At 38.8% G+C, this 17,145-nt stretch overlaps 1 protein-coding gene across 1 annotated transcript in view; it reads right to left on the minus strand.

Moving 5' to 3' along the window:
* DDX10 (DEAD-box helicase 10) overlaps positions 1–17,145 on the minus strand; it is a 156,461-nt gene that overhangs the window by 23,511 nt on the left and 115,805 nt on the right. The window lies entirely within an intron of this gene.

Here is a 17,145-nt window from a genome sequence, read left to right on the forward strand (position 1 = left end):
TGCAGGAATGGAAGGCACAGATAGGCACTCCATAACAACCTTGCTGCCACATGCTGGAACACTTAGCAAAACTTAACAAGGCAAAACCTCAGATCCTGCACGAGTACCAGAAAACACAACTATGAAATGCCTCAGAAAGATTTTTCCTAGTTCTCATGAAAGCTTGGAATTTTTAGAGGGACATTTTCAGAGGATGCTGTTCCTCTAATTACAGAGCAAAACAAAAAGAAACCCTCAATCCTCATGATTCAGACGGAAAGAAACAGATATATAAAATATCTGGTGACAGGCTGAATCCTGAACCCAAGAGCAAAATGTACCCCTGAAGTATGTCTAAAAGACTTTTAAGTTCTCCTCAGCAATATATTCCAACTTCAGTTCCAGAGGAAGCAGAAAGTCACAAGGAAAATTCAACACTGGAATGCATCACTACTCTATAAATGTGAAGGATAAACAAATCACTTGCTTTTAACTTTAGTCGTAACTTAATGACCTGATCATGGAAGTCAAACCAATGTATCTCATCCTGATTCTTTTAAATGCACTTTACTGATACAGTTTTTGATAGCCTCTCTAATCACCTGACCATGGAAATACATGCCATTGGTATGAATCATTTTAATTACTTTTTAAGACCATTTTCAGCTAATAAATCAGTACTGCTGTTCAGAGACAACTATTACTACTATTAAGCTACTTGAAAATATTTTTTGTACAAGAACATATAATACAAGAAGATTTTGATTTGGAGAAAACCCAGTCTGTTACTGTCCAAATTAACACTTTCTACTTCTTTTGGTAAAATAAAAGTTTATCATCAGATATTAAAAAAAAAGTAAAACTACATTCAAGCTCTCCTTTTAAAAATGCACTTAAAAAGAGCTTCCATAAAGTCAAGGCCTTACCTTTAATAGTGTGTTAGGACAGAATTTTTCATTTTAAATAGCTTTCAAAGCTACAAGACAGGACAGATGAATAAACTTACAAAATAGATAGACAATGGCCAAAAATTACAAAAAATTCCAGTTGTTCCTCGAACTACTAGATACTGCCTGATGACTATAAAGAATACTCCTATGTAATCTATCCCACTGCCTTTTAAAAACCATTCCCAGAAAAGATGACTCACAAGGATGCTTCACAAACAATAAGAATGCATCAAAATTTCAAGTGGTCTGACTTCCCTGAAGAGTTCCAAAGAATCCTTATCCAAAGGAAGAGTTCAGAACATTTCAGGCAAAACAGTAAAATATAAGTTACAGCCTCTATCCTCTCCTTCATATGTACTGCAGAAGATGCCCTTCTGTATCCAGATGTATCCAGGGCCTTGAGATTTTTTCAAGCATTGCACCAGCATTTTCTATACCTTTGCAATTTGACTCTCCAAATGAGAGTAAAATCTATTACTGACCTTGAGTACAATGTTTTTTCTATTTTGCTGGACTGACACTGTAATAAGCAAACTTTACTGTCATAATTCAAGGAATAGTGCCATAAAAACACTGGCAGTCAATTAAGGAAAAGCTAAGATGGCTATACAGTATTCTAACTGGAAAGGATAACACATTTACAAAAAACACTTCTTGCTTTTAAGAAGCCACCATAATCCATAGCTACACTTTCAATTGTAATCCACACACATCTGACAGTTTGTCTGGTTCATTGCCAAATAAGTGACAAAGCTGTTGAAATTCTGATGCCCTCAGTGTAATAATATGGCCTGAAAAACACCTTTGGAAATACCTCTCAACAGGAAGGTGATGTTACCAGCAAGAGATACAGAGAGCAGTAGAAACCTGACTTATCTACAGTTACTGGAATAAAAGCGTGTACCATCTTCACATCATGTATACACTGAAATTTCTTTTTAACTCCATCTTTCTATTGTTTCTCTTTTTAAAAGCCCTTCAGATAAGAGAGAGGAAGGACTGTGAAGCAAGCAAGCAACTAGCATGACAAAAGTGGGAAAACCTACTCAAATCTCTGCTCCAGCCCCAAGTCAAAAAAAAAAGTCCAAGGAATTCATTCAATATGTCCCACTGCTCTTGCCTGCACATGTGAACAGAAGTAAATCCTGATTACAGATTGCTGTGAGAAAAAACACACTGAAAGATCACAAGGCACTTAGTACTAGTCACAAGGTCAGCAAAATTTAAAGAGTCTAACATACTGGACAACAATTTATTAACTTGTCAACGTAGCATGCAAGGAAAAGCTTTTCAGAATTCAAAGCTAAATGGCAATTTAAAAATTCAGTCCATGAAGACTTACATAACACTATTTTAAATAACACTTGCATTCACCAGCAATGAGTGTTGTAGAAATACCTTCAGTTAGACTTATGAAAGACTCATTTGGTTTAGAATCTCCTTACAGTAAGAAAGCTTTTCTAAGGCCAGCCTGGAAAATATGACTAGAATTACAGAGGACATTTCCTGCTCCTTCACTAAGTTAGATGGTTGTTGGTATTGCAATAGAAGTAGTTTATCACCAGCCTTTGACACAACTTTCCAACAGGCAACTTTTTATCTTTGCTTACAAATACCATACTTAAAGTACATGTATTTTAATTACAGTAAAGTCACATCTGTAGCGGTTGATGGACAAAGACTTCTGTGCTGGCATTTTCAGCATTTTACAGCAGCCTAAAAGCAAATACAGACCGAAAATTTTCCATTGAATGGTGAGGGTAACAAATGAATAGCTCTAGCAGCTATGGATCTTACTGATGTTTCAAGCTACCAATTAAGAGCCAGGAAGAGAGCAAAAGGTTCTGCAAAGTTGCTGCGTCGCTTTCTTTTATAGTGAAACACATCAGGGTGAAAATATCAGGGCAAGTAAATAATTCTTTTTAATACTGTTTATGACACTATTTCATTCTAGTATTGAGCTTGTGACTCAAGTATCTGAAAAATGCTTGAGCTAAAAGTCTTTCTGAGGACAGTACTATAGTAAGACAACTTCAAACACGCTAGGCATCTTACTGCCAAAGATAATTTCAGACATCAGTATGCAGAGGGACAAAGTAAAAGTCCTACTCAACATCGCCACAAAGCAGAAAAAACAAGCAAATAAAAAAGCCAAACTTGAAAATTGCAATTTCTCGCTGTGTGTTTGAAACTATTCTCTTGTGCATATTCCAGGGATACTACTGAAAATAGCTGCAGTTTGCTTTGAGGTCTACATGATATACACTAAGAAAAATTACAGAACTGACAAACAATTTATGTACAACATAGATTTTTCACTATGGCCAAATCATCTTTGCCTAATAGCATACATAATTAAAAAATACTCTTCTTTTTGGAATACTTCCAGACTTACTAGAAGATGTTTCTAGAAAAGCTGTTGGTTCCCCCAAAAATCTACAACATAGATTTTTCACTATGGCCAAATCATCTTTGTCTAATAGCATACATAATTAAAAAATACTCTTCTTTTTGGAATACTTCCAGACTTACTAGAAGCTGTTGGTTCCCCATGGCTGGAAGCGTTCAAGGCAAGGGTGGATGGAGCTCTGAGCAACCTGGTCTAGTGGAAGGTGCCTCTGCCCGTGGCAGTAGTGTTAGAACCAGATGATCTTTAAAGTCCCTTCCAACCCAAACCATTCTTTCATTCCAGGAAACAGGGAAAGCCTAACTGCAACCAGGGAAAGCCTAACTCCACTACCTACTGAAGAAATAGCTTGCTCTTCCTCCTGGGACCCTGCTGCTCAGGCTGTAGCCAGAAGATACCCAGAATGTGTGAAACCAGAAGACTCTGGTAGCATTTCTCACACACAGTGAAAAGTACAATGTTTATGAGAATTGGTATTTTATCAGTACTATGATTAGTATTTTAACTTCAGGCTTAAAATGAGACAGGAAACAACAGAATGATCAGTAGGAGTCACTGTACCAGATTAGAGAAGGAACTAAAACTCACTATATAAAAACTCAAGCTGGCTAGAAAGCTTACACTGTACTTTGCCTTTCTCTGGAAGTTACTACAAGAGAACATGAACAAGTATTAAGTGAATCACTCTCCTAGTTTCTACTTGTCAATTAGAAATGCTTCAGCAGATCCATTCAGACCAAAGCTTCTTATCTTCTACCCCAGCCAGGGGCACTCCCAGTGCATCTGTAAAGTCACTTTGATCTACCTCATTTCTCCAGAAGGACTTACAGACCTGCTCCAAAACTGGCATACCATTCACAGTCTGGAAAAGGCTTCACTAGATATTATCCATAAGTGAGCAATGGGTTACTGAGTCAGCTATTATTTTTGTTCTGGCTATCAAGAACCAGAACTGAACAAGATTTTTCTGATTCCTCTTGCTAACATAAAAAGCTAAAAATTGGAAGCAGAAAGAGAATCCTTTAACACAGAAATCCATCCTTATATTCATAGATTTTAAGATGGAAAGCCTCTGGAATAATATAGGTCTCAGATGGCCACAAAATAATCCTTACATTAAGTCAATACCTGCTTATTGAGATAGATCAGAGCCTTGGAATATACAGTAATTTATCTATCTAATATTCTTTTAAACATTTTTTTAACAAGTGCAGTGATATTTATACATCTTTTAGGCAGTTTTACAAAGGGATATCTTTCCAGAAGTCTAGAATATTTTGATGCTACTGTGAATGCTCTTAGCGACAGAAAAAATCCCCAAGCACTTCTATATATGCAGGCTGCATTAATTTTTTTAATGTTCTTTATGTTCGTACCAAGAAGCCTTCTAGGAGTTTAATTCACTCAGCGTCTGACACTCAAATGCAGTTAGCAATTTGTAAAATTACAGAATCTGTAAAAATCTGAAAACAATTTCAACTGAAGACTGGATTTGAAATGCAATGCCTAATGAATTACACAGGGAATTGTCTTTCAAATGCCTTTCAGAACAAACAATACAGGATATTTTCTTTAGCCCCTGAAAAACTAATCTCATCAATCTGTAGTAATGAATTAAGTACGTCAACTCATTTTAAGCAGAGCAAATTAACAGAATTCATATTTTAGTTGGTGAATCAGGTATCTGCACTAATCTCTTGCTCTCTGTCTACATTTAGGTGTTTCCTGAATTTTTTCAGTATCATTGGCATTATTATGAGAACAAAGACATTAAAAAACAGTTCAGGATGAACTACAGCAGGAAGTCACAATGATCCCACACTGACTACCCAGAAAGTGTTTTCAACCCATGGCAGTCAGAGCAGCCCAGTCTCAGAAGAGCAATGGGTGTCTGGCTTTTAATGAATAAACACACATACAGTGAAGCCAGCATCCTGCAAAGTACAGCTCCAAGCTTACTCCTCACCTGTATCCACATGGCAACTCTGAAAAAGGGAAAACAAATACACAACCTGTCTTTCTGCCATGATACAGACAAACTCTGCATTCACTAGCAACAGAGGGAACTGGATGGAATTCCCTCGCAAATACACTCACTAGAAAATTCCTTTTTGTGATGCAGTACTATGACATCAAAAGTCCTTTCACCAACTGCATCATATAGATGAATATTTCTGATAAACATCAAAGTAAACTACCTTCAAAGTTAATAAGTAATTTGTCTTCCTGTCTTGAGGCTGAAACAGTGATCTGGTCCTTCTGATCTGGTCACGGGATAAATCCGAACAGCCTGGCCTTCTCAACCAATTTTAAAGACAAGCCAATTTTTTATAGACTTTAAAACAAATTTTAAATCAATGTTTTTCAGCATGACACTTTTTGCTTTTCTGTGAACTTTGTCTGAGCCACAGTCTGACCTAACAAATACAGCAAACCTAACTGACAGAATTAAGCATAAATGTGTTGCTTGTAAGATCAATCAGAGAGCTTCCCATCCTCTATTTTTACCTCTTCTAATTTTAGGTCTTTCTTTGCTTTACACTTGTCAGCTGGGTCCCTGTCTTGGGTTTGCATAGCAGGTTTTGGTAGCAAGGGGGAGCTACAGTGGTGGCTTCTGAGAGAAGTCAGCAGAAGCTCCCCCACTGTTCGACAGAGCCCATGCCAGCCAGCTGCAAGAAAGATCCACTACTGGACAAAATCAAATCCATCAGCAATGGTGGCAGTGCCTCTGGGATAAAGTTAAAGGAAGGAAGGAAGAAAAACTGCACAGCTGCAGCTGAAGAGGAGTGAGCAAACGTGAGAAAAACAGCCCTGCAGACATTGAGCACAGAAGGATGGGGAGGAAGTGCCCTGACACCAGAGCAGAGATCTTCCTCTATTCCATGGTGCCAACCAGGTGAGCCCACCTGCAGGCCATGGAGCTAAATGGGGGAACAGAGACCTATCTGTAGCCTGTGGAGAGCACCAGGTCACAGCAGATGGATGCCTGAAGGAAGCTGTAAATCCTGTGGGAAGCCCCACACACCAGGAGGCTCCTGGCAGATGTAGCAGGGCTCTTGGAATGTGGTCAAACAACTCAAACAATGCCCTGTTTTGCAAGCTATCAGTGGTGGGCTGAGAGGAGGCATCATGTGCTGGGTTTGGTATTGAATTATGCTAAAACCAGTCTGTCTCACCAACCCCAAACTCAAAGCCTGACAGCAAGCCAAAGACTTGGCAGGTAAGTCCCTAAGGTGACCTGAAGACATATGACTGGCAGTCAATCACTTTACACTTGAACAATCCAGTCCACTTCCACATTTTGGGTTCTTTTAACATACTCCTTCTTGGAGTGTGGGTATGAAGCTCCCTTCTTTAAAGTGGGAATGTCCCTTCACAGATACTCCTTGTGGCGGAGTGAAAGAGATCTGCCCACAACTGTTGGTATGGCAAGTTACATCAATCTCTATTTAATGACTGCTTCTTTTTGCTAGTATTAATATACTTGTTTTGACATAGAGTACTATACTATACTAAATGGTACTAGTATTTTTAGCTTTTTAACTGTGTAGTAAATAATTCTGATTAAAATATTTTATTTAATTATTTGTCATAATAAATAATTCATTTTACATAAATGTATCTGATTTTCCATCTTTATCCTGTAGGACAGAGTAACTTAAAGCACTGACAGTCTGGGGCTAAGATCAGATCCAGCCTCACCCAGGCCTCTCTCTGCAAAGGAGTTCAGAAAGGAAGGGGGTCCTCTCTGCACCTCGTGACTCAGTGGGATGGATTCTCTAGTAAACTTTGTCTGAAGGTCCCCCCTCTCTTACCCAAGACAGCAGGACCTGTGGCCCCATGGAGAGAGGAGCCCACCCTGGAGCAGATTTGCTGGCAGGACTTGGGGCTCCATGGGGGATTCACACTGCAGCATCCTTTTCTTGAAGGACTACACCCCGTGGAAGGGACCCACATCAGAGCACTTTGTGAGGAACTGCAGCGTGGGGAAGGACTCATGCTGGAGAAGTCCATGGAGGACTGTCTCCCCTGGGAGGAAACCCATGCTGGAGCAGGGGACGAGGGTGAGGAGTCATTCTGCTAAGGAGGAAGGAGCACCAGAGTCAATGCGTGATGAACTGACCACAACCACATTAACAGCCCACTCATCCTGCTTGGGGTAGAGAACTCAGGATTGAAGTTAAGCCCAGAAAGTTGGGAGGGGTGGGGAGAAGGTGTTCAAAGATGTTTTAATTTTCTCATTATCCTACTCTGGTTTGGTTGGCCATGACTTAAATTAATTCATAAACAGAAAGCTTTGGTTTTATTAATAGAGTTATGTTGTACAGGTACCCAGGAAGGATGAATTTCATAAATTCTATGCATTTCTTAAGTTAGTAAATACCTTGAATAGTTATAATGACCCTTAGCACTACTTTTGTAGATACGTAGCCTGCTAGAATATTAGGTGATGGGAAATTAAAAATGCTAAAAACTTTTGGCATTTTTAACAGCACGTGAATTAGCAAAGAAAATGGACTGAGGTTGCCATTTATTATGAAACTTAATGATCTTTATGAGCTTTCACCTTAAATAGCCACTCAGGTAAATGTAAGCTTACTGTGACTGTAATTAATCATCTTCCCCTGTCCACCTAGAATTTTTCTTGCTGAAAATTTCAAAGCCTTGGCAGATTGTCCAAAAAGAATGAAGAGAGGAGAGTAATATACTTGTATAAACCAGGTCTAATCCTATTACATGCTGCTGACTGCCTTACTGACATATGCTCAACTTACCTTATTATCAGTCATAACAGTTTGCTTTGCAAAGCTGCTTATAAGAAAATTCTACTTATTTGTAAGTATTTTCCTTAAAGTAAGAGGAAGGATCAGTTGTCAATCTACCAAAATTCCCACCATGGCAAACTGTGAGAAAGGAAGCAATTCCTTATACACATGCAGCTCCAGCTGTAGGAACACATCGACACTCTGTGCAAACCTGGGACCTGGACACTGCAAAAGTGGTGACTCCATAAGAACACTTCAGGACCCCCACCACAGAGGAGACCAGAAGAAAAAGAGTCAGCAGGAAGCTGCAGGACCTATATGGTGGTGACTTTATTTCTACTTATCTCTCTCTCTCTCTCTTCACCCCTCCACTCCTCCCTGTACCTCAGGTTTACTGTTAAATAAAATCTGTACTCTTGACTTCGGCATATGGTCTCATTTGCACCTTCATTTGGTCAGGGCATCTTTTAAAACATGAATCCTAGCAACAGCCCAGCAAAATATTACCCCTATATACTCATTTGAAGGAACATCAGAAAAATAAGAAACCTTACAGTATGAAGAAATAAAGCTAACAAAAAAGCCCCTCAAAACTTTTCTCTAAAAATACAGAGCACATTTCCTAAGGCTTTGCTACTAGATGATGCTATTATCTTTTTTCCTGTTAATCCCCTTTGCTACTGCTCCTGGTTTCCCCACAGCAGAAAGTACCCAAATAGAAGCAATAGCAGCCTGAAGTTAGCTCCTTCAAAAGAAAAAGAAAACAGGGTAAGGAAACAGCAGGAGATAAGAAACCTGTAAGTCCACAACAAATTTCATTAAAGACCAGAGAGAAAAAAAAAAATAAAAACAATACAAAAAGGAAACATTAGGTCTTAAAGAAAAGGAACATTGAGGGAATAAACACAGAAAGACCCAGGTCCTAATGAACTCCATATCCAAGATGAGCTTCATTTGGGGGAAGTATGGGCTTACCAGATTTCCCATGAGGTACTAAAGAACCATGTGTTAGTTACTAGCTTGGCATTTCTTATTAACAAACTGCGTGGTTTATCAATGCAGCTGATAGTGTGAAAGAACAGAAAACTTATTAAAATCTCTGCACACTGTGGTAAAACAAGGGATATTGCACTACTCCTGATCTAATATATTTGGCATGGGAGGACTGACAAAACACTAAATCTTTAAAAACTCTGGGAAAAAAAATATATTTGAGAGAACAACCAAGAACTTTTTCTTTCTCTTTTAATGCTCACTTAAGATTCAGCATAAAGCAACTGGAATCCTGGTGACTGCATGACCCCAGAGCATTCTGAAAAAACAACCATCAGAAGAATTTTAAGATGTTGGTAACTGCAGCATTATCAGTCAGAATGCAGATAATCGTTTTCTGATTGCCCAAATCAATTTTCATCACTAGTAGCAATTACAACTGCTATAGCAGACTATGTACAATACTGCAAGTAACACATTCCAAGAATCTAAACAGGGGGGATGCTGAGAAAACAGAACTGCTTAATTTAAAACTAAATACCACTGTGTGCTGCATGAAGATGTCATCAAAACACATCTGAAAGATTACCCCCGCTCATCAGCCAATTAACTCATTCTGAAGTTCACATCTGAGATATGGAACAAAGTAGAACTCCTGCATCTGAGGTCTACAATCTAAGAAAGTTTCAAACACATAAGGAAAGCTGCAAAGCAGCTCAGAGTACTACCAGAACAAACCAAGGTGCAAAATAAACAAGTTTGAACTAACTGATACAGTTTACTTGTGAAATGCAATCACCTGCACAATGTTTTTTATGGATAGAATTGAGGAATGTGAATACACCCGGCTTTTCACAATGGAACAGGAAAAGACCCCTCAGTCCAGAGAAAACACCTACTTCCCAAATAAAAGCTTTGTGTGAAGGCTGCTGTAAGCCTAAGGTCATTATGTCTGCCTTGGCTGGAGTTTCTCACTTCTTCAGGATTATGAGCAGAGGTGGAAAAGAGGGTGAAGATCTCCAGAAGTCCAGCTCCAGGCAGTACTTCTGTACTGTGTTGAATATGGCATTAAAGGACTGTGGTGAGCCAAAGGCAAGAAGAACTCCACACTAATATACAACATTTTGCTGCTCCACACATGTATGGAACACAGCGAATGAGCTTGGAGTAACAGCTTTAAATTTTGTGCTTTAGAGGCAAAGAAATTTCAAATACTGGTTACTAAACACTATTAAGGAGTAATATAGAGCAGATAAACAAATGAAGTATAATTATAATTAATTTTATGTAGTGGTCTATTTACTAAGAAGAAAATGCTCAAAGAAAGGTTTATAACACTTGAGAACAGTTTTTTTTTTCTTCTTCTTTTCATACTGGTGGATCTGCTGCTCCAGCACTGTCTACTGCCTTTTATTCCATGGCCAGAGTCAGGGAGGGCCAAAACAATCTTCCATGTGCTGCTCAGAGAGAGACTATTGAGGAGGGTATTAAATCCGTGAAGAAAGTGAACAAGAAATTTTGGAAGCCAGGAAGAAATTTTGCTGCTTTGCAAGGCTAGCAGAGCTCTTGAATTGCTCTCCCTGTGCTACACCACACTGCCATATGCAGGCAAACACCTGATGGTGGAACCCTGCTCCTCATAGCCCCAGAGACAGACAAAGAGTAAAAATGAAGCAGAGTAATATATACCTCCTTTGCTCTGAAGAGGGATGGATGTGAAGCAGCAACTCAAGTAAACATTCCCTTCTTTGCTGAGCCCCATCCAAGAGCTTTGGCGGAACGGTGCCAAAGCATTCCTCAATTCTACAGCTACCAAGAGTTATTTGTAACTATATGATACAAATAAATTATTACAAACCCACGTAAGTCATGAGGAAGAGCGAAAGGCATAATTACTCAGTTTGCAATTTTTATAGCCTAAACTTTCAATAAGAAAACATAAGTGTTTCTTTTCCCCCTCAAAATGCCAATTTATTGTTGATTCTGAAACCAATAAAATAGTGTAGTCTTTAACACATTGAAAGCTCTGAAGCTCGGCAGTTGTCTCCAAAACCTCTGTTCCAATCAAACTTACACAGACATTCTAAAAACAAAAGGTTTTCATGAAGAACAATGAATTTAACAGTGTAATATTCCTAGAGTCTACTGGAGAAATTTCATCAGTATTGCTCTAGAAATTTTCAACAATCATTTACAATCAAGTAAGACAATAACCTTCGTGCTCCCTAACATGCCAGAAATTCTGTTACTCTGCTCTTAAAAATCCACATTACATATTTCATCAAAAGCTCCCCCGCAAGCCACCAATATTAAAAAAAATCCCAAAAGTTTGAAGAAAAAAGAAGCTTCCTCTCTTCACCATAAATGTGCAAGTGAACACAAAACAAGAAATAAGGTATAGTTATAACAGAAATGGTAATGAAAGATGCACTTGTGTTGATCTACTGTGCATCAACCTCATCCCAGCAGACCTTCAGGGAATAAGAGTATTTGCAAGGTCAATAGTCCCACTACTATGCTTCTGTGCCAGGTCTCTGAAGAAATCACCTCAGTGACTGATAAAACATCAGCTTTTGGCATGTAGAGCAGCAAACTCTCATCACATACCACATATGACTAAAAATAACAGTTGTGAACATTATACTCACAAAATTCAATTGCTATAGCCATGGTCAATTAGTTTAAATGGTCAATCTGATAAATATGTTTGAAATCCTCAGTGTGCTGTTGGATGCAATGAAAAGGTTTACAGAAGCATGGGTAATTGGCAAATCAATCCATCAGAATTCTAACTTGTAACTTGTTCAGGGTCACAACACTGAAATATTGGTTTAATCATATAAATTCTTAATTGCAGAAAAGACAGGACTTATTATAGCTTTACTTAAAGCAATTCAATTGTTATATTAACTGGAATCAATGTTATTTTCAAAAAGCAAAACACAGGTAACATTTCCATACAGGCACATAATACCCATTTTCAAACATAAAATATTGCAGAATACCTTGATTTTACAAAAGGTTTCAGCATACAAGTAGTTCAGAATCAGGAATTCATTTTCCATTTCCATGACTTGACTTTGAAATGAAATTCCTAAATTAGTATGTTAAGATGTTGATATCCCAAATTACTCTGTTTATTCAGAGCTTCTCAAGGAAATACAAAACACTCAAACCTTGCACTGAAAAAATAAAGTTACTTACAGCTTTTGAATATGCATCCAAAACACAAGAGTTAACAGACCAGAACTACTTCTAAACTAAGGTTAATGAGATTGTTTTAAGAAAGAAGTTTGACTTATTAAAAGGGATCAAATTGACACAGTAATTTCAGTTGTAAGCTCCTCACATTAAACATACTGCAAGTTTTTGTAGATTAACATGACCTCATTTTTTTGCCATTCTTTGTGTTTTTCAGAATCAAAAATAATTACTGATGAAGAATAATGTCAAGTCCTTCACAGTGATTATCAAACAGCAGTGACAAGACATAGCCTGTCCTGAGGCTACACCAGGACAACACAACTCTCTCCTCCTTAAGAACAACAAATTCCACAACCTCAACATCCTCCAGACCATGATCTGAAACCCTGCTCCAGCTCCAGAAATCACAGGGAGCTAAAGCAATGCCTCCTCAACACCATCTATGAGAGGGTCATGAGAAGAGACAGAACAATGCATCTTCACTATTAACCAGCAGTTATCCTGTGAGACTTTCACAAGAATACTCAGTGGCCCCAGTGATCAAGGGGATTTGGGAACCTGGATTCACAGGAGAGACAGACCAAATTCCTCCTTCACTCCTGTAAACCTCCTTTCCACACTGAAATTACTGTTCACATTCATACTGAATCCAGTGTCTCCAGCCTAGGCACGAGCTATAGGCTACATCTCAAGAAAAGGTAAATTTAAGGCAGAAGCAGAGGTGCAATAAACCCAGTAACTACAGGAATTATCCACAATGGATGAAGAATTTTCACAATATTCTGAAGTACATATTGCTATGAGTGGATTACCAGCCACACCTACTCAAGGGATTTGACTTCCCCCTTCCTGTTTAAATTTTCCCCCATGGTGCGAAGATTTCTTGAGCTACATTTGGCAAGTGTATCTGAAATTCCATGGGAGGTGCTGGAGATTATAACAAAATGGTGGGTTTAAGCATTTTTCTAGTTAAAATCTCAACAGAGTATGGAACAAGGCACAGTAAAGAGAATGCTATATGGAGCATTCTGGGAGCAGCTAAACAGGCCTGTGCTTCAGGGGTGCAGCATCATAGCTTGCAGAGATGTGATATAGGCAGGTATCAATGCCTGAATCTGCCATATCTTTTGAGAATATGCCCCTTGCTCACCCACATGTATTTTGTAGATGTGCTCACAGCAGAAAGATTGTGACTCTGAAAAATCTTCAATTATATATACAGCATATATTTTGTAAAATCTCATATGCAAGCACTAGTTCCTGTGGGAACAGCAAAATATATTAGGGAGAGAACAGGAGAGAAAGGGAGGAGAGAAGTTAAAGCATATTTATTATCCTGCTGTTGCTGTTGATCTTTTAATGTTCTATAATTATTCAGCAACCATTCATTCCCGAGAAAAAGCACCCTTGACAACTGAGCTCTTGGATTTCTTCCACAAGTCAGTTTTCCAGCTGGGCAAGAATCCCCATCCTCAATTTTGTCCAGTGAAAATAGGAAAAAACATCTCAGTAAGGAAAATGTGTTCAAGCTGTATTTCTCTAAGTTTTCAGCAGGCTAATCCATTTTTCTTATGGACCTTGGATAAACAGCTTTTGCTCTGCTAGTCAGAGCCTTTTCAGGTTTTGTTTTGCTTTGGACACCAGCACGGTGTAACTGCTACAGGACTGCCAAAACCTGAATCAATGCACCGAACTGCCATGACTGAGCAAGTTTTACCTCCTGACACTGCTTACAGATGGCATCCAAATTATTTCTAGCAGACAGCAATCAATGCCTTCTTTTAGGGACCAGGTATCACTTCCTGCACGATGCTGGGAGCTGATAGCTGAGGATCACCTAGCACATCAGTGCTGGGCAGGGAACAGCACCTTCTCCTGACTCCTGCTCTGCTCTCCACCCCTGAAGCACAGACCTGTTTAGCTGCTCCCAGAAAATTCCTTTCCTATAAAAACTTTTTTTTTTTTTAAGAAATCAAAATCTTCCTCACTTCACATAATGTTCAACACATCAGGCTCTAAGGCATCGGGATAGCAAAAGACTAAAATCACTAAAGGAGAAATACAGTCCTGTTCAGTTTCATTGCAGCTAACAGTTGCTAGCAGGGCAGGACCTTCAAATACTGGTTGAAACCTGAAAGTACTTTAAACAGATTATGAAATCAATATGTGTAGATTCTAGAAGAAAAAGTGCAAAGTCATGAGCAAAGGGATGTCCTGCTTGGGCCAGGGGCTGGCTTCACCAAGTAACAGCCAGCTCCCTTCCTAAGCCAGCAGTTGCTCCCTGCTGCTGCTGCTGCTCAGTGCTTTACTTCTTGCTCAAAAGACTACCTCTTGCCTAATTTTCTCCACACTCTCTTCAAATAAACAGTATTGAAATTTGTTGGAGGGTTTGAGAACTATAATTTAATCAGTACTGAGTGAGGACAAAGTATGTGCTTCTTTTCATCTTAAAACATTTCATTAGTACAATTTGATGTATCACATCAAATTCTCATCAAATGGAAGACAATTAAACATCTTAAGATTAAAAAAAAAAAAAAACCAAAACCCTAAATTTCCGGTTTTTCTTCAATAAGAATATATGAGAAGACTTCTTTTATCTGTTTTCACAGTCTTTTGCATGAAAATTTAATTAATGGTCATAAATACCTAGAAATACTTTTCCAAAGCATCCTTTAAGAGTCTTCACTTCTTACTTAGTTGATTTATTGCATGGAGATTTATCCAAGGTGGAGTCAATAACACTGCAGCTACCTACTCATCTAATCTCCTGCTCAGGCACACTCAGCAGAGCGTGCCAAAATCTGGTTAGTCAATTCCAGTTGCAGCAAGCCTGGCCTGTCCCAGCATGACAAAGGCTGAGCAAAATCTTCCCTGCAATTGCTCCTGCAGCACCAGAGGAAAAGAGAGGATACCCTTCTCTCCTATAATTTTTCTTCTCTTTTTTTCACCTAAATTCACAAAGAATTATTATTTAATACTAAGAATGGTAAAGTAAATTTCTGTTTTGGTCATGTCAGACCTGGTGGGCTGTGTATTAGTGAAAGACAGCAAGATAATACTTTGTAACCCAAGGAGTTTTTAACCCGAGGGAGACAATTAATAAAACTAACAAGAGGATAAAGCAGATAGATGTGGAAAACAAATTATGGCCACAGCTGCTCTGAAGTGACTGGCTACTCATAATTGTTGATCTAGTCCTTTTCTCCAGCTGCTAAACTGCATTAACATGGCTAAAAATACCTTTTCTACTTTTTTTGGCTCTCCTTATTGCTTTCCCTTTCAAGAAAACATTACTAATTGCCAAAGGAGTAGTGTATTGCAGAGTATGTGGGTCACAAGCCATATTATGAAAGCACTAGTGAAAATGTTAACACTTTCTGAACTCCTGACTTAGGGAGCACATATTTTCTAAACTGGAGTTTCTGCGTTTTACTGTTTCCTCCTTCTTTATTCCCCTGGGTATCTTGTACAAGCTGCTTGAGTCATATCCCACACAGACTATGGAGAACTTTAACTACTATGGCCTCATGTATAAGATCCCGAGAAGCAGGCAGTGTTCTTAATTAATTCCTCAGACACCCAGCAGACAGAAACTGGCACCTTTATCTACTGTCTGCTGCTCCCTTCCATTTCCAGGCATGAACAGCCCAGGTCCAAGCTGGCAGCCTTTCCCAGTGGAAGCATTTTTCCTGAAATGAGCCACACTGAAAATGACAGGACTTGGCTGCACAGAGTTCTGGCAAGAATAGCCTCTAAACAACAGAAAAATCCCAACAGTTTTCATCAAGGAGACATGTCAGCTCCTGAGGCTTGCACCTTATTGCAGAGAGTGAGCTAAGTGGTTCCAGAATAAAAAGAAGTCAAAGCAATAGCAGCTTTACACAGCTGGTACCCTCAAGGAGAGCATGTGCCAATCTCACACCAGACCAGCACTAGTAAATCAGCTTTCCAAATGCAAGTGCTGCACAGAAGAGAGGCAAGAGTGAATAAAATTGTGGGCTTGGGGCTAAGGCTCCACATTTAACCCAAACCATGCCCACGGGCACAAAACAACACCCCCCCCCCCAAAATCATTCCTCAACAGAGATCAATTTCATTCACTTTCCAATAGCATTGACAGATTCATTCGCTTGGCCAAGAACAGGATAGGAGATGTACATCAGCAAGCAGATAATTTTGAAAGAAATGGATTTCTTTCCACAGCTGCTGAATAATACTTTATTCCCTAAAAAGAGGCAAAATTAACAAGCAGTATTCATGAATGTGATACAGCCTGATTTGATCAATGCTTTCTCCCTTTATTAAGATGTTTGTTAATTATTCATTCCATAATTTTCCTAAAATGCTTGCTAAATGCATTAAAAAGTATGCATCTTTATACATTCAATTACAGGCAGAAAATTTCTATTGCTTGATTGGGGAGTCATGATGCCAACAGCTCTCATAGCTTGCCATCTTTGAAGGCAGAATCATACTTAAAACTGAGCGTAACTAGGCTTTTCATCTGAAACTGTAATTACTTTCCACTTCAGAGTTACACAATGGAGCATCTTCCTACACCAAAGCCTCCCAGAGCACAGCCAGCTTGCAAAAATCAGACAAAGAACATTATCGATTTTCTCAAGGGAGTAAGATATTTGCCAACTGTCAAGAAGAAACTGTAACTATTCATGTGTAGCAAAAGTAGATGCAGTGTCACACATCCCCATGTCCATATTCCAGAAATCACTGCAGCTGAATGAAACCTCAGTTTATTGCAATCCAAGCAACATGAGAAACTAGAACAGCCTCTAGGAAATTAGTAACATATACATGAAGAAAAGGATAACACAGGTTTTGTCTG

The sequence above is a fragment of the Agelaius tricolor genome, unplaced genomic scaffold, assembly GCF_023055355.1.
Source record: "Agelaius tricolor isolate 1412-34295 unplaced genomic scaffold, bAgeTri1.0.p SCAF_9, whole genome shotgun sequence".
Classification (NCBI taxonomy): domain Eukaryota; kingdom Metazoa; phylum Chordata; class Aves; order Passeriformes; family Icteridae; genus Agelaius; species Agelaius tricolor.